Source organism: Nyctereutes procyonoides, unplaced genomic scaffold, assembly GCF_905146905.1.
Source record: "Nyctereutes procyonoides isolate TBG_1078 unplaced genomic scaffold, NYPRO_anot_genome, whole genome shotgun sequence".
NCBI lineage: Eukaryota > Metazoa > Chordata > Mammalia > Carnivora > Canidae > Nyctereutes > Nyctereutes procyonoides.
The window spans coordinates 4,368,124-4,394,205 of record NW_026575145.1 but is presented as its reverse complement, the minus strand read 5'-3'; positions in this window follow the sequence as shown (position 1 = coordinate 4,394,205).

Sequence of the window (26,082 nt, the reverse complement as noted above, 5' to 3'; positions counted from 1 at the left end):
AATATAGCAAAGACTGTGTGAGAGCACACATGTGCCTGAGGCCATCTGCGCTACCTATCTTACTTTATAAAAGGAAGACTAAGAAACCTAATAGAAAATCATCATTTTAAACTTGCTTCCTGAAGGCATAGTAGGGCAGCAAACAACGCATATAAACCCTCCTGAATTTCGCTGTGTTACAGCATATCAAATAAGTGAGGGACTGACAAGTGCCTGTCAGTGCCAATCAACAACATGAGAAAGAGGCGTTGCTCTTGACAACTCGAGACTTCAGGGTCCTGAGTGCAGAAGCTCTTTTAAAGGGTTCCAGCTGTCATCTTATTCACATCAGTGAAGCATATTAATCTGTTCCATATTGTTTGACAAAGCTGTGGTAATTATCTTCTCATCTCCACAATGTTTTCATAGGAATCATTTATGAAGTGGTGATGTTTAGTGGGAAGCAAGAGCTAAACTCTCTAAGGGGAAAAAAAGGGTATATCTGGCACAAGAAAAGCGCACATCCTCTCTCACTCGGTGGTTTTTAGTTTTAGTGGAATTTAGATAAACACCAAACATGTAATTCACATGGAATTTTACCGCCTTATGCAGTAGAAAACCTGAACCACCATACTTGCCAGTCCAACAGACTCACTTCAGTTGTTATTATTTCTTAACAATAGGAGGCATTTTTAAAAAAATCTACTATCACAGTATCATAAAGGAAAGAACATATGGACACCCAAAAGCAGGAAGTACATAACCTCAGAATGTAACGCAGGATTTTAAATGAAATAACTTTAGCTTCATGAAAAGCTCTTTGCATTACCATCATATCTCATTCCTCTTACATCCCAGGCTGATGAAAGAAAACGTTTATCCTCCTCCATAGATCAGAGTTTGGAAAATACCGCTTTAAGTGATACTTTAGAAAAAGCAAAAAGGCCTTTTAATAGTTGATGAAAATTAAGGTTTATCATTTCTGTAGCATGCAGTTATATCCTTGAAAGAATGACTTACCTGCCGCTGCCAAAATCAGTGACAGATTTTGTCACAAGCTGTGAAAGAGGCATCTGTGTGACTAATGGCCTGGCGCACACATTCACTTGGTGGCTGAGTGCCAGTGTTTTCTCCGGATGGTTCGCTTCCGACTCAGATGTTTCTACTTAAACAATTCCTGAATGGGACTCTGAAAGCAATGTAATTCCTATGGATTCTATCTTCTTATCTCTAAACTCCATCTCCTCCCCACTCACCCCATTGTGAGAGGCTTCTCTTTCCAATTCTGCAGAAAGGCTTTTTTCCTCAGTGGAGGACCAGAGGAAATAAAAAGTGGGTCACTGGAGGCAGAATGTTTGAGTGCCAGACAGACAGTGACATACCATCGGGATATAATAATATGACCTGGATTTCTGTGAAATGTTATTTATGCATGGATTTATCTGTAGACCAAAGTATTCTGTCCTACTGGTGAAGTGAATCCCTCTTCTTCATCCAGAAACTCTAGACTCCACCAATCAGGCCTCCTTTGAAGACTTTCTTTGCCTTCCCCATCCTACCCAGAACAAAGGATAAATTAGATGAAGTCAAATAAGGTGAAACCAGACATAAAATTAGGCCTCAAAATATATGTTGGGAACTCCTATAAGCTTTCCAGAAATGGGTTACAACTTGAGCTTTATACTTGCTAGCAAATTACTCAAAACCAGAAGCACAACCCAGTTATGGTTCAGTGTTTACATGCTTATAGGCAAACCAGTTGCAAAGTAGAAACTTCCATGGCTGGTACTGACATGAGAGAGAAATTTCTCCTGTGGGCCCTCATAAAGAGAAAACTGTGTTATGTAGTAAAGAATCATTAACAATAGCCTCATAGTAAACACAGTGCATTTCAAAGAACTGTTCCTTCTAGCATCACTCAGAATAAGCTTATGGCAAAATGCCACACCACAATTTAGTAAAAGTATTTCCATGGGGACCAGACAGTGTTCCAGAATTTCTGCTTGTCTGGCTTAGATGGAGTAGATTTAAGAGTAACCAAGTGAATGGACAAACTGCATGTCCTTCAGACAATCTTTCATAAATATTGTTCCTTCCAGCTGAGCTTCTGATAAGTGTTGAATGGCAGTGACTTGAAGATTATATTCCCTGACAAGTACCTGGAGTGAAGCTATTCTGTTTTTCTAGTTAAATGCAAAGCCATATGTTTTAACAGCTCCTCAACCCAGAGGCCATATTGACATTTTCTTATGAGAGCTGATGAGTCTGACAAGAACAAATGCTTGAAGAGAAAGCCACTCCATCTGCACGTGGAGATAAATAAACAGGTATCCACTGGTAGGGCCAAGATTCTTCTTAAAAGTAATTACTCACCTCAGAAATAAAAGGATGATCAAAGTGCCAAAGATCAGTGCTGCACAATAAGAACACAACAATTTGAGATTATGTTAATTTTGACCTTTTAACAAAACATCGTGTCCACTTGTAGGAACCAAATTTTGTTCCACCCTGTTACCACCACCTGCCTCTAAGCATATTTCATTTCAATCTATCCCAAAGGAAGGAGAGTGCTACTCAAAACCAAAGATATTTTTTGTCTATTTTGCTAATGGGTTGGTATTCATTGCAGTGAGGAAATTAAAGGCCAGAAAAATGGCTGACTTCCTGTCTTATACATGCTTGCTTGTAAAAGAATGAAAAGTACGGATAGGGTTGGATGTTACCCTTCTGGGAAAAACTGCAGCCATTCTTCTCTCCTTTCCTCCTTTCTAACTCTTCCTCCCATACTTGGTAAGATGGTCTGAGAGAGTGCTGGTAAGAACCTTTGCCTCCATAAAAATTTTGAGACAGGCAGGTTATGCTGGCTCTTCTCTCACTTTAAGGAAAAAGTATTTTGCTCTCACCAAAATGGCCAAAAGGAGCTAACCACTGGTTCAACCTAAATCACCAAATTCCATGTAGGAATTTGGGACAAAAGCCTCTGCTCTAGACTAGCCCTTCACATATTAATTGCCCACTGAGGCCTTTAAGGGACCCTGATCAAAGGTCACCAAATTCCTAAATCACCAAATTCCATGTAGGAATTTGGGACAAAAGCCTCTGCTCTAGACTAGCCCTTCACATATTAATTGCCCACTGAGGCCTTTAAGGGACCCTGATCAAAGGCAATCTATATAGATATACAGAAAAACATAATCATGTGACAGTGGTCAATAGTGAAACAACAATGCCCTGGATTTGTTGTTCTTTGGAAAAATGCAAGTTTGAAATAATGTATCAAGAAAGATGTTAGACAAATTTTAAATAGATCTGAGAGATAATTATCTATAATTTGAGGGGAGCATAATTACCATTCATAAAAACGCAGGGGCAGAAAAGAGACCAAATCCCATCAGAAAGTTGATAAAGTTAAGTTAATTGGCAAGAGCATTAGGGTCCATGATAACTTGGCAGAAAAACCTCCACTCCACTGTAGATTGTATTTAGCTTGAATTTTAAATTATTTATACAACATGAAGAAGTATTACCAAGATCCAACCAGAAAGTTATTTGAAGTCTATACATTTGGGGGCAGTTTAATTGGTTGGAAAAGTGATGGGGAAGAAGTTATTCATTTTTTTTACAAATACGTTTTAGAATCCCCCAGGAAACTCATAAATTTGAAAGTCCTGTTCTAGATTTTGTCTCCAGTTCCATTTCTAACAGTTAGACTCAGGTTTTCACATATAAACTTATTATATGCAAGTATTATAAGAATTTATAATTTAGGAGAGAGGAACAGATGTATATACATACAGAATCTAATATTTCTGGAAAGATATACAAGGAAATGGTGCCAATAAAGGAAACCATAAGTAATGTTTATTTTTTAAGTGATATTTAATGTTAACATATGTACCTATTATCTCTAATTATTTTTAATATTTTACAATGGGATTTAAAATTCAGTCTAAAAATACTTTTGATTTCTTTTTTTAATTTTAATTTGATGTATCACCACACTGATCAACCCTGGGTTTAGTGGGTATTTTGTGCATTGTTATTATTGTTTGTGTTTATTTTATTTTAATATATACTCTTTATCAACCTAGAGATTAGGAAGTCAAATTCCAAATATTCTAAGGCAGAGGATGGAAAGAATTTGCTTATCCTTAATGACAATTTGTCCTTAAAGACAGAAATAAAAATCTTCATTTCTCAATACCCATAGCAGTTTTACAAAGTTCATCCTGGCCTCCAGTTTTCCAGGGCTTCAGAACCACTACCTAAAATATTCAGTAGAAATTTTCTTTATCCTCACTGGGCCATGGAGTATATTCAGTTTGGTGGAACACGTTAATTGAAACATGTAGGAGAAAGCTCTGCTCATGGACAGGAATATTACAGATCAGGGACTGGGCTAGAGAAACAGTGACATCAACCCCTAGTTAAAAGGGTACTTGAAAGCACACTTCATGGGACAGAAAAAGGAAAAAACTTACACATAGTTATACTACCACAGTTGAGATTTCTCACAAAGTGAATCCACACACAAGGCACTATGGTATGGGACGGTCTTCTTCTATGTTCTAAGAAAATCTCCAGATTTACATAAGTATATAAATAAATATATATGCATACATATCTATATTACATGTGTGTATAAGTACCTATAAGTAACATATAGGGCAGCCCGGGTGACTCTGTGGTTTAGCGCCACCTTCAGCCCAGGGAGTGATTCTGGAGATCTGGGATCGAGTCCCACGTCGGGCTCCCTGCATGGAACCTGCTTCTCCCTCTGCCTGTGTCTCTTCTCTCTCTCTCTCTCTCTCATGAATAAATAAATAAAAACTTTAAAAAATATATATATAAGTAACATATATATGTAATATATATATTAGCAACATATTCTGTTAGCTTTTGATTTGGTCATCAACATCCATCAAATGTTCATACTATCCTTCTTTTTCGTTTGTATAGGAATATGTCACGCATATCTTCATCTCATTTTCTAAGTTACTAGAAAATTTGATCCCTGGGTAAAAATTTAAAATAACAGAGACACAGCTACAAATGTTCAGCTCACAAGCAATAGAATAATTTGCAATCCACTTCACCAGTGAGCTACAGTCAGCTACCTCATGCCAAAGTTAGGCTTTCTCATGGTAAGCTACGCTGTGGAGCATGCACAATATACGAATCTCTGCTTTCAATCCACTCATTTATTTACCACCCAAGAAACAATTTGGGATGCAAGTAAAAGCGAGTTTACAGGAATAACATTACATCACTTATTTGAAGACTTCAAACTAAGTTCACATCAGAACTGTACAAAGTATCCCTCCTAGGAAAGACCACTGTGCACCATCCATTCCTATCCTGGCTCTTAGCATGCTATTGGCACAAATTACTAAATTTTGGAGAACTTAGAAAAGGAATTTTGAGCATCTTCCACGTATCTTTAACTTTTTATTTGAAGGAGTTGATTGACCAGAAGAAAAAGCACATGGAAATAAGTTCTGTTACAGAGCACATTGCTTATGCACAATGAAAGAGGAAGAGGCGCAACTGTGTTCCAAATGAAGCTTACTTGATTGGTAGAACACAATGACTTAATGTCTTGGAAGCATCTCCACTTAACTGGAACATATGAGAAAATTCCGTTACAGTGTGCACCCACTACCAACTAAAAGGCTCAACATTCAATGCTCCAAAACCACACAGAAGAAGGAAACTTTTTTACTGCAGGAATCTTCTTGCCCATTATTCATTCAGTTATTCACTATAACTATTATAAAGCACTCGTAAAAATTAAAGTAGCTTCACTAAAAATGCATGTCATGGGGAACTTTCTCCCTCCTGTCAAAAAACCCCACAAAACTCAATATGCAGTGGATGAAATCAAACTTGGTTAAATTTTATTCACATTTTATAAATATAAATGGCTAACAGTACTAATTAGAATATTTTAATATTTTATTCAAGATTTATGTCATGTATAAGAATATGGTATGAGGAAGTTTTTCTCACACCAGAACTACAGGTATTCAAACATTTTATGTCTATTAAATATCAGTACATAATCAGCCAGGTCAGATTTCTATAAATCCATAAGGATCATAGTGTTGGGAGAATTCATCTAAGTTCATCAACTTTGTTTTTCCTGATGCTCCCAAGGAAGAACTTTACTTTCTTCAAAAAAATATGTTGGAAAAAAAATCTAAACAGAATAGTTACACAGAGTAATCAACATAGACTAGTCACAGGGATTAACTCTGGTGACAGAGTAGTAAGGTTGGAGGTAGGGAGTTGAAGTAAGGTTGCTCCAAAGGGGACTCTTGATTGATCACTATCACGTGGAGCTTTTTTTATTATATTTATTCTTATATCATTTGTAGAAGTGAAAATAAATAAAATAAATATGTATATATTAAATAAACATATAGAGATAAACAGGAAGGAGAGAAAGAAGGAAGAAAAAGAAACAGTGTAAACATACACTGGCTGAAACAGTGTAAACATACATCAGGCTGAAAACACAGGATGACAAAATTAGGCAGAATTCTTAACTAGAATTAAGTGCAGATGTTACCCCAAATTTTGATGAAAACTATAACACCATTATATGTCTGTCCATATGAATAAATAAAATATGAAAAACAGTCTTGTCTAATTATGGCCACTTTTCTCAACCTCTCTGGACAGGTGTTCAACTTCCTTTATTTTCTCTTCCTAGTTCCTTAACTGCCTCCCTGCTTTTAATATCTCTCCTGACCCAAGGGATCTTTTTTAAATCTCACTCTTCATTATCCCTAGTGAGTAATCACTCTACAGCCATCTGGACCATCCTTTACTCTTTATTTTGCATTTACTTACAGTTTACATGTCTCGCCAATATTTTAATGACTACAAAGGAACAGACCCTTAGGAAAAGTGCCTGGTATGACCAGTACAGGAGGATGAGGAATTAGTTTCTAAAAATCTGTTTGGTTTTAAAGGTCTTTGTAATGTGGATACTTTTTCTCTCCCAGAATGCTTATGAAAGGCTTTATAGTAGCCTTTTAACTAAGAACTAAATTCAATATACCCTTTGGAATTAGGCCCAGTACCTTCTGGTTTAAAAACCAAATCATCTTTTCCTTCGTTTACATATTATATCTTGCTTCTAAATCTTATTTCTAAACTTGCAATTAGTCAGATTCAGAGGTATTAAATTTAAAGGACAATTCCTTACTCATTTAGAAAACATTTTGAAGGTTATTTTAATTGACCAAAAATTGTATCCATAATGAAAAAAGAACTATTTTTTTTTCTAATTTTTCCCTGAGGGATAGAATAAAATGCTCTATAGATTTATTTAGGGCACATCAAATCCAGAATATTCATGAATATAACATCCTCTGCTGAAATCATACAGCTCCATACAATTTGAATGAAACATTCTAGTAATAAAACATTTAACATTTACTAAGTATTTAATATATGCCAGGCACTGAGCCATGGGGCAGTAGGGCAGGGATTCCACAAAGCCAATTAAAACTACAAGAACATTTCCAGATGGATTTTAGGTAAAGTCAGAAAGGGGAATGAGCCTTCTAAAACTTGCTAGATTAGAAGAGACTATGGATGTTAGGATTTGCCTTACCATTTGTCTGCAGCAGCCTGCTAGCTGACACAAATATTCCATTAACCAGTCTCCTCTTTCACCTCCTTTATAATCATATCTCTTAAACATAGGTTACATTTAGCTTCCAAAAGATTCCAGGAACAAAGAAATCATATCTATCTACTTCTATATGCTTCTCCTCTAATTATTAATTTTAATATATTGTATACATTTTTAAAACTTTCATTAAATCCTTTTAGGGCAAAAGAAGCATATAAATGAACTAAATATTGTTGACTTGCAATCTCTTGACACACTGTCATTACCCAAGTCTTACATTTCTTTCTTTGTAGTGGACATATCTAAAAGCTTTGAGTGCTCATTTTTCAGTAGAATTAGATAAAACAGAATTAGTAGTATAAGAGTAAAAAGAAATCAAATTAAGTAGAGTCTACTAGTGAATCAAGATACAGAGCCCTGAAAACAAATCTCCAGTTTCCAACTCTCTACCCAGCCATTGGAAATCTATTAGGAAAAGATTCATGTTTGGTTACAACTGTAGTTTGGCAGCTTAAAATTTCCCTCTTCCTAGATGTTGTAATCTACATAGGGACTGTCTTTCAGAAAGCATTTCAGTGAAATTGAATGGACATTAAATTTCAAATATAATAGCATGAATTTCTACTTTTCTATTGACACAGCTTCCTAACAAATAGAATATTCCACAATAGAAAAAAAAACTATTTTTCAAGTCTGTTACAGACAAAACCATCAATGTCAGTTATGGTCCAGAAAATCCAATTTAGGATTTGTCTGAGGAGGAACATACCTCCACCTCCTCCTCAGGAAAGGCAGACCCCATGGTGTAATTCATGATGCATAACAATGGCTGAAGCAGGAATGCATATAAGCAATGCACACCTGTGTATGTTGCCACACTTTGCAGGAAAATCTCTTAATAGAAAAGAGCCACACGGTAATCTAGAGACTATTAGGCATGACTACTTTTAGTTAAGCAACTCTTCATCCACCCACACTAGGAAATTACAAGCTTGATGTTAACTATAGCTATGGAAGTATTACTTGAAAAATTAATTTTTATGTTGTGCAAACAGGTAGATAAACCAGGGAGAAAGTGCCACTGATACAGACAAGTAGTTTCTCTAGAGTCCAATGAGACCATCTGTGTCTTTTCCTGAGATTTTTCCTTTGGTTACATTTGAGCTGCAATATCCACTAGTAGCAAATGTTCTTATTTCAAAAAGAAACACCAGGGAAGAACAAAATAAAGTAGTTTTCCTTGTGACTGTCCTTATTAGTATGTATGCTCAAATGCATCAAACTAATGAGGCAGTGTCACTATATGGAACAGCTGTATTGAGTATTCAGGAAGTTTCAGTACATTGGAAGGATAAAACAAAAAAAAAGCTATTAGTTAAACACAAGTAGTCATAAAGTAATAATGAAGAGAGTCAAGCAATATGTTGACTTCACTAATAACTACTGCATGTGGTGTAAAGGGTGGAATTTTAACATATTCATTTGTTTCCCCAAGCATAAATTACTAAAAGCTACATTCTGAACAAAGCACATCGTGTAAAAACTTTATACGGTACAAAGTGTGATCCTAGTACATTTAAATTCTCCATTTTATTTAGAAATAGGACAAAAAGCACATTAACTTCTAATATCATCAATATGATGCTCAACTTGTTTGTTTAATCTTAAGATTAAAATAAATGATATCACCATTTTGCACATTTAAGTGAAAAGCTCGTGAAAAACAATAAGATTTGGAGAAAACATAGACAAAATCTTTAATCTTTATCCTCAGAATATGATAGTAGAAAAATTAAACTCATAGTTAAATCATGCTGTGAGCATTCTAAAATTAAGCAACAAGTGACAATTGTATAATTAGAAACAGAAAACAGGAAATATTTAAACCTTCTTGGCATTGTTACTTAATGCATTCCGTTATTAACTGAATATTTTCCATTGTAATAATTCTACAATCCAATCTAGTCCCTATAAACACAGCCTATCTATTGTATCATTAGATACAGCTCAATAAAACCCCAATACCAAAACTCTCCAGATCTATCAAAGAGGTAGGAATAAGGATTTCTTTTCATTCCACAGACTTGAAATTTTATAGATTTTTTTTGCTCACAATCACAGAACATGCTGGAAACCCCTTTCAATTGACTTTTCCCTGAAAATGACAGAGTAAGTTGAGGGATATTTCTCCAGAAACTATATCTGTAGCTACTGCAAAAATATCTAAGGAACAAAACAGTCCATTCCCCCCCTCCCTATGCAATAGAATGCACTGCCTCAGATCCTCTAAACTATGTGCTAATCTTCAGCTTTGTCAGGTCTCTTTTTTTTTTTCTTAAGAGTTAAGCATAGATAGGTCTAGATAAAACTGTGAAATTGGTACTTTATTTATAGTGCCTCTTCCCAAATTCCTCCTCATGCCTCACTTTCTCCTTCCACTAATACCCTAGCCTCCTCCAAACCTTCTGTGCCCTAATATTCTTCCCTGAATGTAAAAGTCTCCTTGGCCCAGCTTTTATATACCAATTTGTTAATTCATTCAATATTTATTGAGCACCAACTATGTACCAGACACTAGACACTGCAGTAAGTATGCCTTTCCCTCCCCTTCTTTCGTGCATGCATGAAAATAGTCATCTGTTCTGTGTTCTATTCTCTCAGGGTCCTGTTCCTATTATTTTGATAAGCATGGATAAATGCTAAGATATTGATGTGCTCAATTTTAATGGCCAAGTAATTAAGCTGAAATATTCCTTCTTAGAATTTTGGGGGATCACAGGGTATTCCTTAAAATACAGGTCCAAACAGAAAACTTAACTACAGTGTAATAGGTCAATATAAAAGAGACACCAGGACTAAAGTTGGCTGTCCTACAGAAACAAGCTAAATACTCTGAGGACTAACATCTGCAGGGAAAAGTAGAAGGAAGATCATTCCAGGTGGTCTAAGGAGAGTACATTAACTTGCAACTTTTACTTCTCACCTGCATTTCTGTAAGTATCCTCCTTATTGGAGTGACTGCTTCCAGTTTTGCCCCTCCTTAATCTTTTAAGAAGTCAAGTGTCATCTGGAGTGAAGTTCCTGAAATATGGTATTTTGGGGGGCACTTGGGTAGTTCAGTGGTTGAGCATCTACCTGTGGCTCAGGTCATGATTCCGGGGTCCTAGGATAAAGTCCCACATCAGGGTCCTAGCAGGGAGCTTGCTTCTCCCTCTGCCTATGTTTCTGCCCCTCTCTCTGTGCCTCTCATGAATAAATAAAATCTTAAAAAAAAAAAGAAATATGGTATTTTTTAACTACTGCTACATGACTATTAGTCCAAAACCAAATTATTTCAATTTTATTATCTCCCCATTTCTGTAGGTCATGAATCTGGGTGAGGTTGCTTGGTCTTCTGGCTCAGAGTCTCCCATAAGACTACAATCAAGGGCTACAGAAAATCCAAGACTGAGCTGAGGAAGAATCTGCTGGCAAGCTCATTCATGTGCTTATTAAGGACTCAGTACCTCTTAGGCTACCAAACTAAGGGTTTCATCTCTTCTTCACTCTATCCTATAGCCATGTTTAACTACTTGCAACCATTTAGTTTCCGAAATGCACCATGATTCCCCTTGGACCTAGACCTTGGCACATTCTGTTTCCTTTCCTTGGAATGTCACTTACAATAAAGTGTGTGCATTACATAGTGTGTAAAGCTTTGTGTCTATAAGAGATTACCAAGAGAATAAGTATAGAAAGTTCTCCATTCTTATTTTGACTCCACTTCTGTCACCAGATACCACCCCATTGTTTTGCATCCCACTGCAGCAAAATTCTTCAAAAAATTATCTGTATTCCGTTTCCTAACATCTCACCTTCTCCCTTAAAACTACTTTAATCAAGGTTTTATTCCTATTGTGCTATTCAATTCAATGATCACTTCTCTGTCCTGATAATATTTGGCTGTCAGGAGTATTTGACATAGCTGATCACTCCCATTCTCTTTGCTGTGCTTTCCTTATTTGGTCAGGACCACACTCAGTTTTCCTTTACCCTCACTAGTTACTCCTTCCTGAATTCCTTTGAAGATTCCTATTTTTTTTCCATAAGAAGCCCAGGACTTATTCCTTTTCTATTTTATCCATATTTATTCCCTTGATAATCTTTTTCAGATTCAAGACTTTAAATACTATCTATATGCTAATAACTTCCAATTTATCTCTCTAAGGCAGACCTCTTCCCTGCACTACAAACCTGTATAGTCACTATTACTCTTCAGCTCTAAATGGATATTACATCATAGAGGGTCCAGATAAGAAACAGAGGTCATTCTAAGTTAGGAAATTTGAGGAGACTTAATTAACAAAGCGACTATTCAAAAAGGTGTGAGCAGAGTGTAGGGGAACCATGGTAGGTAGTGCAGTGTCTCTGCATCAATAGCACCAGAGCTGTTAAGACCCCATAAGGCCAAAGTGATGAGGGGAAGGAGCAGTCAACAGCAACTGGAAGGAGAAAATTGTGTAGATAAGACCACCAAGAGAATAGTAATAACATTCAGTCAGGTAACACAAAGGACTTGTGGAAAACCTTGCTGTGGGAAGCCAGGATTATAGATTCATGATCCCATTTTCTTTCCTCCCTCCAGCCTGTGAGTTCACCATTGGCTGAACACAATCAGAAGCCAAAGGGTAAAGGGATCCCACTGACGAAATGGACATAGATCAATTTCCTGGGGTAGAGAACAAAACAAAGAAAAGGAGAGAAAGGGTGTCAGAGAACAAAGGGAAGATATTCTACAATCATGTGTAATAGGCATGTCAAAATTAACATTTCTAAAACTGAACGTTTTTCCCTCCAAAACTGCTCCATCTTTAGCCTTCCTCTCTCATAGGATGTGACTCTATCCTTCTGGTTGCTTATACTAAAACTTTTGGGGTCATTCTTGAATCTTCTATTTCTCAAAAACCCACAAGCTATTCTGTCAGGAAATTCTATTGTTTCTATATTTGAAATATATCCAGAATCCTACCACATCTCAGCACTTTTGCAAGACCATTATCTCTTGATTGAAAAACTACAACACAAAAAAGGTAATATTGTATAAATATTTCGGTTATCAATTTTTGTGAAACATCTCTAAAGATTCATCTGCATATGCATATGAATGTTCCCTTGTTTTAATACTTGTAGTAAAAATTACATACAATTCTGCTTCGTGAATGATATTCCTGTCCCTATTTGTTACCCCTCTTTTTTTAAAAAAATAAATACATCAATACAGGTGAGAGATTAGGAACTGCCTTCAATTATATACTTCTAGTTTCACACAAAGATTTGAAAGGGCCCAGAAAAATTACATGTCTGCCCCAGCAAGTTTGTAGTGGTAAATGAGGAATGGGAGGCAGGTTACTAAAAATAAATTTAAATAATCTTCTTTTGTAAACCATGCTAAGCTTTGCCTGTTTGAGTCAGTTCTGGCAAAGAAATTCTGACTATGACAGTAAAAATGTGTGGATATATTTTGAAACTGTTCCAGGCCCAGAAAATGCCAAAATAATTAGCAAGTTTACAAACTGGGCTGTGCTACCCTTTCTAAAGCAATACCACAAACTTAAAAGTCTTTCTCACCTTCCTCATTGTCTATTTTCGGAAAACAAGTTGCTCTAACTTTTTCAACAGAAATGTGAGTAAAACAATCAGTTAATATCTTCATAAGAAACAGTTATCATTTCAATGGCACATTAAATTGGTGTTATATAAAATAAAAGCAAGGGCACCTGGGCAATGTAGTTGGTAAGTGTCCGACTCTTGGTTTTGGCTTGGGCTGTGATCTCAAGGTCATGATCCCAGGGTCATGAGAGCAAGCCCCACATAGGGCGCTGCACTCAGTGCACAGTGGGCTTGAGTTTCTGTCTCCCTCTCCCTCTGCCCCTCCCATATCCTGCTCTCACTCTTTCTCTAAAATAATAAATAAATAAATAAATAAATAAATAAATAAATAAATAAATAAATAAATATTTTTAAAAATAAAATAAAATAGAAGCAACATTAATATTATTTAGAAAAATAATCAATGGCCTAAGTATATTCTGCATGTCACATTAAATGTACACTTAATGGCTCTTTGTATGTTTATTAAGCTTTAAACTGAGGTCAAGAAAGGAAATTGCCTTTAAAACTCAGCTACCACTCAGTGCTCATTAGATTTTAAAACAAAATAAAAGTACTACATCCAAGAAGATGCAAGGTTGTATCAGCTTACATCTTCACCAAAAGGCATCAAACTCCTTTTATGTTCATACATTCATTAAAAATAATCTGTTAGATCCTTTATTTTGTCTATTATGTTTTCTATTTATAATGTATACAATTTAATTTATTTAAAATACATCAAATTTAATAAAATGCATGTTAAATCTCCACTTTTACAACTAAAGTCTTTGGGTTGAATTATAATAATATTGGTGCTCTTAGGCTAGGACGCCTAGAAATTTAGTCAAGTAATTAAGACTTTATTTTATTTATGTTACATACATACTTATTATTATAAAAATGGTAATAATAGGTGCTAAATTTTATTGACTGCTTGTTATCTCTCAGCCATTGCACAAACCAATTTAAGCACATTTATTCATGCACTAGTCATAACAACCCTATGAGGTAGATTTTAATACCCGGACTTACCCTTAAAAGGCTTTAAATTGGAGTTATCAACCAATAGGACACCTGAGAAAAATGTTTGTTTATGTTCATGAGTGCATGGTTAGAATGATGGTTTATTAACTATGAGTGTTTCCAGTACGCCTCCTTCTACAAAGGCATTACTTGCCCAAGGGGTAGACACTAAGTGAGTGACAGAATGATGAAATGTCCACGTTTTAATGAGTGAGCTACTACTGACAGATGCTCTGAAAGAGAACAAGTTCAGAAGAGTGTGGTGTTCTCAGTCTCCTCAGGGAGTGACGCCTCCACTCGGAATTCTAATTTCAGTTTCCGTTACTAAGGAAGAGGAGCAAAAGCTGACAGCACAGGCCGTGGAGGAGAATGAAGGAGAAACAGGGCTGTGAATTCTTAATTAACGGGATGTTCAGGGATGCCAGGGCAAGCTTTATAATGCTGCTATGGAAGGTTGCATTTAGAATAGATACAGAAGCCACTTGCTGCTATCACTAACTTCAGGAGGCAAAAAGGCAGTTTCGAAAGTCCTAGCCAGTGGTGAGAAGGGAAATTATTTCCTCTGGAAACCCTGAATCTATTTCTCTGAAAGCACTTTCATACTGTTAAATGACTTGGTTAATGGTATGGCTCAGAGGTTTCAAAACTCAGTTTCTGAAACTAATTCTAAAAATGCACTCAAGAAATGAAAGGAAAGAAATAATCATAAGCAAAAATACTAAAGACATAATGGTTTCAATTAATGTTGAATTCCCAGAGGAATCAGGGAGCCTCCTAAACATTTTGGAAAAGGTGAACGTAACATGAAATCTCTTTTTTTCTAAGTAAAATAACTGAATTTAACAACTGAGTAGAAATGTTCATTTAATTATGCATTGATGGGTATATACTGAAAATTTACAAAGTACCAGGCACTGTGCCAGCCACAAGAACTATGCTAAGAAGGAAGACACATCCCTGAAGATACAGAAATCATAGTCTGCTTGGAGTGAATACCCCAACTTCCTGTGGTGAACCATAAGCACCAGAAACCTGTAGAAGTGTGATTTAAAAAGGTAACCAGTACTTTCCATTGACACTGTTACAACTCCCTCAGGACTTGTACAAACTGGAATAAGCACAAAATATAAACATTTACAAGGACAGGAAAATTGAATGTTTAGAATCATATACCAACCTGTATTTTTACAAATAATATTGTTTGCAGATGTACAGATATTACTTGAGACTTGTTTGCCATCATAGTCATTCTCAAAGTTTTGATGGCTTATTAGATGTTGAGAGGTATTAGCCTTGCTTAGTATAACCCTAGGATATGAATGTTTCCTAGGCACCTTCACCTGATCAGAATCATGCTAGCGGCTAGAGAAACATGTCACTTCTCCCCAAGGAGCTCAGCGTCCAACAGGAAAGAGAAGCAGGTAAACAGTTACAGTTACATTGTATTGTACTTGTCAGGATAGACATATCCTGACATACAAGCAAGCTGCTGTGGGAGCCAAAAGAAGGGACTCTACAACCATGAGAATAAATTATTAGGAGATTTCATAGCTCAATATTTAAATCTCCTGCATTAGAGATGTCTGACAGAGGACTGAGCAAGCTTACTACGAAGGATCCTTCAGAGCTCAAGTAATGTTAAGGCAGAGACCGATTATCAACATGCTGTAGAAAAATTTTAGAAGATGAAACCATGTAATAATCTAGACCTCCAGTTGGTTCTACTCCAGAATTTTCAACTCTGGATAGATCTTTCTAAGCTATACTCACATAGCTTTATGAAAATTGGGCTCTGTTGTCCCCACTTTGAAAGTTCTTCGGTGTAGCCTTGTCCACAAAGGTTTTGAAGCTCTGCACATTGGAACAATAACTGCTAGAACAGCTGGGCCCCACATCAGTGGACACCCAGGTTGCTCCACAGTAGTAACCAAGTGACCTTCCCTTTGTAGCATGACTGCCTGAGATATCAAACTGCTGGCATCCTCATAAACTGTACAGCATTTAATTTTTGAGGCATCTTACACTTGATCCTCACTCTCTAATACTGGTCTCTCCCCCATGCCACAGGCATAAAATATCACCAGTTTTTTTCTCTTCTATCGTGGTTTTTCTTAAATCACAACCCAAACTCTTCACTCTTCAGAAATTTCTCTCATCACATTGATTCATGGCCTTCAATAGCAAATCCTGACCACAGAAATGTGAAATCCTGAAAATGTGGATAGAAAAAAAAATTTCTCAAAAGCAAAAGTAGAAGAAGGAAATCTTTTTCCAAGCCTACTTATTTCTAGTAATAATAAACCTTAACATTCACTGAGCTTTCCTTCTATAACTAATACCTTTCTATATACTTTATAGGGATAACTTCATTTAATCCTAACAACTTGAGTATAGTCAAATACTGTCAATACCACCATTTTATATAGGAAAGTGAGGTAAGTAACTTGTCCCAGACTGTTCATTTCATAAGCCACAGAGCTGGAGTTTGAAACCAGGCAATACGAGTTCAAAGACTGTGTGTTACTCATCCACTACTCTTTACTTCCTCTCCAGTATATGACAGGTTTTACTGTTATGACTCATATGAGTGCACAAACAAGGTGACTGATTTGTTAACTACTACTGCTTACAGGAAACAAGGCAGGAAATATGGGGAACAAGGAGGAGGTGGCGAGTCAGGAGATTAGCCATTATTGCCCCACAGATTATGTGCTAGAGCCAGTCTCCACATGGGCCTACTGAAGAAAGCCAGATGAAGTAGATCCATTCTGAGGTTATAAATTTAAGATAACTAAACAAAAGAACTGTAACCCAAGACAGATAGATACAAAATAATACCTAAACATATAAGATATATACAAGATATGTAGACCTTTTCTGATGTGGTGATATGACAAAGGAGACAGAGCAAAGACCACATGTGAAGGATTACTGCCTTTCAAAACTACATAAAAGTCTCCACAGCAGTATATTTTGTCTGCACCATTATTAGGACCTGTTCATACATCGTAATGCCAATATTTATTCTATTATTATCCATCCATCTATATTTCTTCCTGAATTTTAAAGCTAGTAAGAACTCACATATCACTAAATTCTAAGAAATTTGAAGAAGGAGTCCATGTTTTATTCTTTTTGGTATCTCCCTAAACTCCTGGAACAGTAATGTTAACAATAAAATCATCTAATAAATACATGTTGAAATTAAATCTGTCATTAAAAATTTCCTGGAAGGAAGTCTTTTCTCCAAAAGCTTCTGAAAGGAACTAAAGGGACAATGGAGAAGTTTATTTTAACCAAACTCATCAAAATGGTATATAGCAAAGAAATAAAAAATATTAATAATTTTGAAAAGATCAAGGTAAAGAAAGTTTTACAATTTAGAAAGAAAAGTGTCCCTACAAGATGGAAAATGAATCTGAGAATGGAAAATTCATTTCAAATGGATACAAAAGAGACTGAGCTTTAAAAACGTAAAGTTGCACTGGAAATAAAATTACTTTCTATAAAGCTTTTAAGCTCTAACCCCTGGCACAAACTCAAACTGGAGTCTGGCTTTAGGAGAGGATTTCTCTTGAAATCTCTGCTGCTGTAGTTTCACATTTTAGAGCCACCTGCTGTATCATGCATGCACCTGTCTGCTCTTAAGTGAATTACTACAATCAAGAGTTTGCATGTGTTTTCTAGCTGCCTGAATTGAGTCTCCTCTTTTCAAAATAAATTAAGAGAGAGAGAGAGCAAGAAAGAGAGAAAGAGCAAGAGAGAAAGAGAAACTTGCCTGTATAAAATTACACTATTTTATGGGGCACCTGTGTGGCTCGGTTGGTTAAGCCTCTGCTTCTTGATTTTGGCTCAGGTCATAATCTCAATGTCCTGAGAGCCGGCCCCAGTCGGTTGGGATCCATGATCAGTGGGAGTCTGCTTGAGGATTTTCTCCTTCTGCTCCTCGCCCCACTCGTGTTCAATGATGCACTTGAGTCCTCTCTCCCTCTCTCTCTTCTCAAAAATAAATCTTAAAAAAAAAAAAATACACCGCTTTAGTTCCCCATGACTAAGTGAATATGAAACTAAACATTCTGGTCTGCGCCCACCCCACTCCCCAGCAATGATTGCTTTCTCACTTTCATCCTACAAGTTCAGAAGTAGTAGATATAACTAGCACCATGCAGTAATAGTAAACTGTTCTCTGAAGAGATAAAATTACAGTAGCCAGGTAAGTTGTCAACAATGCTTAGAGGGTTTTTCTTTCATCATTACATGACAATTACAGCACACATCTCCAAGAACTTTATAGAATGATCTTCTTATCACTCCACAGTAAGCACAGGCTACTAATTGCGGGAATCAAGTCTTTTCTGGAAAAGAGTAGCCTTTTCTCTGCTTTGAAAAAAGTAAAATTATAAGTAAAGTGTAGATTCTTCATATCCTTATTGCCAAAATACAGGCCCATTCATTCTCTCTCTCTCTCTCTCTCTCTCTCTCTCTTGCTCTCTCTTTCCCTCTCTCTCTCCCCTAACCTCCACACTTCTTCCAATCCTTGGTAGCCATTTGTTAAGAGTGCCTCTCTGGCAAGCTGTAAAACAGCAATGTTACTCATGATTATTTTTAAATGTTATTTTTTCATGATCAAAATACCTTGTGATGCCAATATTCATTTCAAAATGAAATTTTAAACTCTTTCAATATTCTTTCATAAAAATACTCCCAAATTAAATTGGTCAAGATAAGGCAGGCTAGCGCATGGCCCACAAGAAGAATCACAGCTCCAAAATCTGGGTTTTGTTGAGTTAGAGAAGGAGTTGGCAAACTTCTTCTGTAAAAGGCCAGATAATAAATATTTTAGGCTTTACGAGTCATGCAGTCTCTGTTGCAACTACTCAACTCTGCCCTTGCAGCATCAAAGCAGCCACAGACAGTAATACATAAACAAATGGGAGTGTGTCTGTGCTCCAAAAAAGTTTTATTTGCAAAAGCAGATAGCAGTATAAGACAAGAGTAGCCCATGGACCCCAATTTGCCATCCTCTGATTCAGAGGCAAGTAAACAGCTCTCAGAAATTGGACACCAGCATTATTTTACATAGTAAGAAAGAATGTTACCTGACCCAATTGAAAACAACAAAGGGAGAAGAGTGGCACAAAGAGTTGTTGCATTATAGTTTATACTTAAGTGTTATCTTTGGTATATTTCTTAGATTGTACTTAATGTTATCCAAATGAGCAATAGTTAGATGAATTAAGGTCAAAGTAAGCTGTATCTATGAAGAATCATCACCACTACAAAAAGTCAGTAGGCTGAGTATTTATACATAATGTCACCTGCCTTAAAATTTGGAGGGAGGGAAGGGCAACCTGGGGGAAGCCTATCAAAGTTTACTGCAACTATACTAGTTAATATTGCTAAAAAATTTTTAGTTATAAGGAGATAGCCAATTCTGCAGTATAAGCAGAATTATATATTTAACATGATCCCACCATACTACTGAACAGAATAAAGAAAAAGAAGCTACACACACACAAATATACACACATCTCTTTTATATAATCTTAATTATGATGATGCTAATAATGATGATTATGATGATAGCTACAAGTAACAGTACTTGGGAATTATTGGGAATTATAAAGAGAATTGGGAATTATATACTGGGAATTATAAGTTATTCAAAATAACAAATCTAATCCTCAATAACCCTACAAAATAGCTATCATTATCCCATCTTCCATAGACAAGAAAATACATAAAGTTCTTAAGTGGCTAGAGCTGAGATTAGTCTGACACCCATATATACAATCTTCCATACAAGATAAACTAAATTTTTTTAGTTCTCCTACTTGCAAAATAAAAGTTAATTCAGTTATATAAAGTTAAATTTACATCTATGGAATTCTGACCTAACTTACCTGTTAGAGTGACAGCCCAGAGGAACAAAATGGGAAGTACACTCACTCTCAAAGACCAAACTTCATAGCAGAGCAGTAACTGGGGCATGATGGGCAGTGAGTCATGTGATTATAACAAGACTACATTTTTTTCAACTACTAACTAACGCAAAGGAGGAAGGCAACTCACCCTCAAGCTAAGACTAAGAAAGGAGAATTAGGCTTCTCAAAAATTTTAAATGAGACTTGTGAGCAAGATGGCAGAATAGGAGGGCACCACCTCCATTCATATCTACCCCCAGAAACAATAATTTGGTAACCATCCATGGTAAAAAGTGTCTTTGGGATCCAGGTAAAAGAACTATGAACCTAGAGGTGCCTGGGTGGCTCAGTTGGTTGAGTGTTCAGCTCTTAGTTTTAGCCAGATCATGGTCTTGGGGCTGTGGGATCAAGTCCTGCCCTGTGATGCTCCCGCTGAGGATGGAGGCTACTTGAGTTTCTCTCCCTCCCCTCTACCCTTCCCTCCTACTTGCCTACTCTCTCTCTGTCTCTAAAATGAATAAAAATAAAATCTTTTTTAAAGCATGTCCCAAATGAGGTCAGTGGAGCCCTGCTTAAGCTGGCTTCTATATCTAAAATAACAAAACATTAGGTGAAACCTAATAGAGCCAAAGACCAAGGAGTGCCATTTTGAGAAGGCAGGCCTGCTCCCAGGAGGCAGACTCACTGATAATGGTCCTGGCTACAGACTCAGAAATAGCCCCAACCCCTCATGGACTCAACTTATAGCTTTGTTTGGCCTTGGCTCTGCCACAGTACCATCCACCAATGGTCAAGGTTAACACATCCACCTGTGTCCCAGTAACAGGCCTGCCAATCTCAATCCCAGCTGTGAACCCAGAAGTAGCCCATGACTTGGCTGCAGCTCCTCTTAGTTGACAGTCCTACCCACACAGGGGCTAGGGGGAGACATGTTTGTTCCTCTGACCTCAGATCCTCTGGCCTCAGTCCAACTGCAGATCTGAAATGGCTTTGCATGGCCCCTCTCAACCACAGACTGAGGACCATTTCTACCAACCCAGTGATCTAATGGGATATGCACACCTTCATGCTCCCAGAGGTAGAGACCCACTGACCTTGGTCTAACAGCGAATCTTGGAGAAGCCCCCAAACCTGGCTCTAGACCTTTGCAGCTGCAACGGAGAACAGTCCTGCCCACTGGGGGACCCAGAAGGAGACACTCCTATCTGCCCCAAAGGCTAGGCTGCTGACCTTAATTTGACTATAGATCCTGAAGTGGTCCTGTGTGACTCAGCCCCAACCATGCCTAGCCATAGTTCAGAGGCAGTTCTGCCTGCACAGAGACTTAGTGGGAGAAAAACTCTTCTGTGTGCCCGACAAAAGCAGGACCACTGACTTTGGTCCAACTGCAGAACATGAGGCAGCTCTGTGATCAAGATCCAGCCCCACTTGTCGTGTACAGCCAGTGGCAGAAGTATTAGATGTCAGGGAGTGATTAGAGAATTAGATCACAGGAATTTGTCAAATAATTTACAAATTGTTAATATTTTATTCTCCAAAAAATTCAGCATTTTCCAAATGCTAGTAAGAAATTTAACATATAAATTTCATTTTAAAGCCTGACGTTTAGGAAAGTATAATACACAGAAAATGCATATATCAGAAAAGATTCCCTTTAGGTTGCATTAAATTATGGATTATAAGTTATTAATGAAGCCCTTATAGAAAAACTTGAAGATTTAATAAAGATGATGGCAGAAGGAAATGAAGTAAAGTGAGACTAGGGAAAACAAACTTTGAATCAGCCTAAATTTGAGGTCTTAATTAAGGCAAAGTAAAGAACAGAAGTGAATCAAAATGTAAAAATGTAAAAGAAAAATTTTTTAAAGCCAGAGAAGGGACATTTCTGTCTTGATTTTGAATGTGGTCTAAATGATTTGGAATATTCATGTCTCCTATCTCATGTCTCTTTTATCTCATTTCAGAAAAGATATATATATATATATATATATATATATATATATATATATATACTTTAATTTCCCACTAATCTTCCTCCTGCTCCTGACAATGTTCTTATCACAAAATCATATTTCATCTACAACAGGAGGATTTAAGTTGTATTATATTGTCTTCAGAAACTGAGAAACTGCAGAGCATTTGTAGGCTCAACTAACACAGAGAAACTAAGTACAAGTTCAAGGTTATATAAAGAACAGGTGAGTACTCTGGAGGAGAATACCAATCCATTAATAACTGAGAATACTGCAGGTAAAATAGAAATCCTTGTTAAGCACCCAGGTCAAAAATTGAGCTACTTCTTAAATATCAGAAAGCCACATTTGTGTTTGTTCATAGGCAATCTATTTCATATATAGATCTTTCTTATTTTGCACTGATAGATATTTCAGAAATTTATTTATTCTACACAATTATGGATCCACATAGGCTTTAGAGACACTGTAGAGAAATGAATATCAAACTGTGGCTCCAGTAACTTAGTAGCTTTGCTGCTGAGAAACCAGAAATAAACACAAGCAACTCTGCTTAGCTAGAGCAAAGATTCTAAGCTCTGACATCCCCAAAATGAGTTGGGAGAACTGAAATCAGTCTTTCCAGTTTACAAGATACATGGGCTACCAAGGCATCCTGTTACATTTTAGGCTGGAGAAGAAAAAAGAAAAGAAAAGAAAAAAGAAAAGAAAAGAAAAGAAAAGAAAGGAAAGGAAAGGAAAGGAAAGGAAAGGAAAGGAAAGGAAAGGAAAGGAAAGGGAAAAGAAAAGAGAAAAGAAAAGAAAAGTAAAGAAAGGAAGGAAGGAAGGAAGAAGAAGAAAGAAAGAAAGAAAGAAAGAAAGAAAGAAAGAAAAGAAAGAAAGAAAGAAAGAAAGAAAGAAGAAAGGAAGGAAGGAAGGAAGGAAGGAAGGAAGGAAGGAAGGAAGGAAAGAAAGAAAGAAAGAAAGAAAGAAAGAAAGAAAGAAAGAAAGAAAGAAAGAAAGAAGCACAGAGCCCATTGCTCAGGGATAGAAATTAGAGAGGAATTAAGGTGCTTTTCAGATCCCTAGCAAAGAAACACTGGTAGGACCATAAGGATTAAGGCCAAATCCTACTGAGACACACACACAGAAAAAAAAAGTGCTAAATTTTGAGTCAAATCTCAACCACTAGTATGCACAATCTATGCTGCAGGTATTTTTGCAGAATGAAGTAGAAGGTGAGAACCCAGTTTAGAAGGGTTATGAGAAGAGTGGGGAGTATGTGCAAAGTAGCACAGGGATGGGCTCCCCACATGCACCAAGGTGAAAATCAGTATCACTGATTAAATGTATTTGTTGGGCATGCATTGTCTCATGAAATCTTCATAATGAATATACTATGAAAAAGGCACTATTAACCATTGCCAAAAAAAAAAAAAAACAAACTCCCATCCTGTTTGGATTGGAAGTACTGATTGTGGTGGTGATGGTGGTGGTGGTAGTGATGGCTTGCTTGAATGCCCTCAAGCACATATGTGTCCACTGAGCCATCCTTGTCAACAACACACACTCGTAGAGATTGGCTGGGTTCTTCCATCAAGATATGTAGATGACCTTCAGTTGGGCCTGACTTGCCTGGCAGACCAGGGACACCTGAGCTGGAACTTATACTATTCACACAGGGAAACATGAAAACTGGCAAGTTCCTTTACCATTTAAAGAAAGGGACTTTTTTCTTTTAAAGAAAGAACTTCCATTTCCTATACTAAATCTATTATATAAGTTAAATGAAAATATAATGCTTCCAGATGCTTGTCCCTGGAAATTAGGTTCCAGAGAAATTAAACATGAATTTTTAAACATCCTAAAAACCTATCTTCTTATGAAGAAAGCTTTTTGTTCTTCTCACTGTTAAAACAAGATAAAGTCTGTCTAGATTTGAACTTAAGTAGGGCCTTTTCCCCATTTGTCAGTGCTCACAGAATAGTCTTTGTTGACCATTGTACCTTTGGCCACAAAATATAAATAGCTTTACCTCACCAGCTCATTCTTGGCATTTTTTTCCTTCTAAACCTAATCCATTACCATTGTTTTGTGCAACCTGGGTTCTTTTCAAGGCTAAATCACGTTTTCTGTCTTATAAATTCTATTTCCTCACCATTTTACATCTGAGAAAACTGAAGCTTAGGGAAGGTGAATATACCGAGGTTCACACACATCTGAATTGGCAAATCAGAACTTGAACTCAGGTCTGCTGACTCCCATTGCCCTGCTCAGACTTGCTACACTATTCTGCCTTTCTCAAGTGCTGATCAAACCACTGAGGCAATGATAAGGTCTATATGAGCAAGAAATGTCAAGGGGTTAGCAGTCTATATTTCTATGTAGAAGCTAGTTTTTTAAATTCAAAGTTTTGGAAAATGAGTTATGTTAAACAAGATCTTACTGTTTCTGAGCCTATTTCTATACCTAGAAGGTGCATTAGAAATTTAAGCAACTATGCAAAAATGCCAAAGACACAAGAAAGCTATACCACTATGTTCCTTCTGAAAGAAGCAAATTCCTTAATGTGGTCAACACATCTCTGGCATGAGGCTACTAGATATGAACCAAAGATGACTCTTGGTGTCCACTAGAGGCAACATTATATAGCAGTTGTGAATGCAGACTACCTGAAGGAGAATCCCTGGTCCACCTCTTTTTAGGTGTGTGACCCTGGGCAAATTTCCTAATCTCTCTCTGCCCTAATTTATGAAGCACATATGTGTCCTTGTCAAGGACATTTATGAAATAATAATAATAATAATAATCTATCTCACAGGCTTATTGTGAAGATAAAATAGGTTAATATACATAAGGTACTAATAAGCATGCTTATTATTTAGTGAACACTCAGTAAGTTACTTTTACCATCAACAGGTGAAATGGAGTTAAGAGATGTATCCACCCTCTGCTCTTATCATCTTAGACTGGCAGGTATGCAGTGCTGAATGGCATATAGAATGATCAAAGACAACATAGGCTGGTTTAAAAAACACACAAGTTACTTTTGCATGTGGGATAAGTATAGAAAGGCTGCTAGTCACATTAGGTATCTTTACTCAAAGTTGGCTGGCCTGACAAATGATCTACCTTCTTGATGGAAGAACCCAGCTAATTCTTAAGAGAATGTGATGCTGTCAAGATTTGTCCAAGTAAAGTGCAGTGGGGCTATGGAAAGCCAGGCAGTCTTGTTCAGGATTTGCTTAGTTCTGTGCATACTTGTTATTTTACCTACTGACCATTTTTCTGTTCTTCAGGGTACCCTGCCCTGAAGATTTCTCTAAATTTCTGTAGAGAATCATCCCTTACTGACCTTGTCTGACTCCAGTGGTGACCCAACCTCAAAAGGGGCCATGCAACCCCTTTGCCCTCTCCTTTGGTTTAAGATCAGGGATGTAACCCAAGAGGATCTAGTCAGAGTGAATGCCAGTACTTGAAGGGAGTTCCCAGAAGAAAACTGCTTTCACATCTACTGTATTTTTTAACCTAGGAAGATGTGGCCTAGGACTTCTGGGTGATTTTTTCTTCTTCTTCTAGAAACTGAGAATAAAGACAACAGAAAAAGAGATAACGAGTAAAAAGAGGGATAAAATCTTGGTTTGAGGCTCTGAGTAAACTACACTTAAAATGAGACCATCTTCTGGATTTTCAAGCTATTTGAGCCAAAAAATTTTCCTGTTTTTTTTTTTTTCTAAGCCAGCTAGGATTGTTTTTTTGTTCCATTCAACAAAAAGAATCCTGATGGTTGAAGGCATCATTTCTGTAGCCAACGAAAACTAGAAGAGTTAAATCTGGCAGACTCATAGAACATGCTATATGGCACTCTTTGATGTCTTTGATTGGATCTTTGCATATTCTTACTCATGTTTGTAACTAATGCACATCT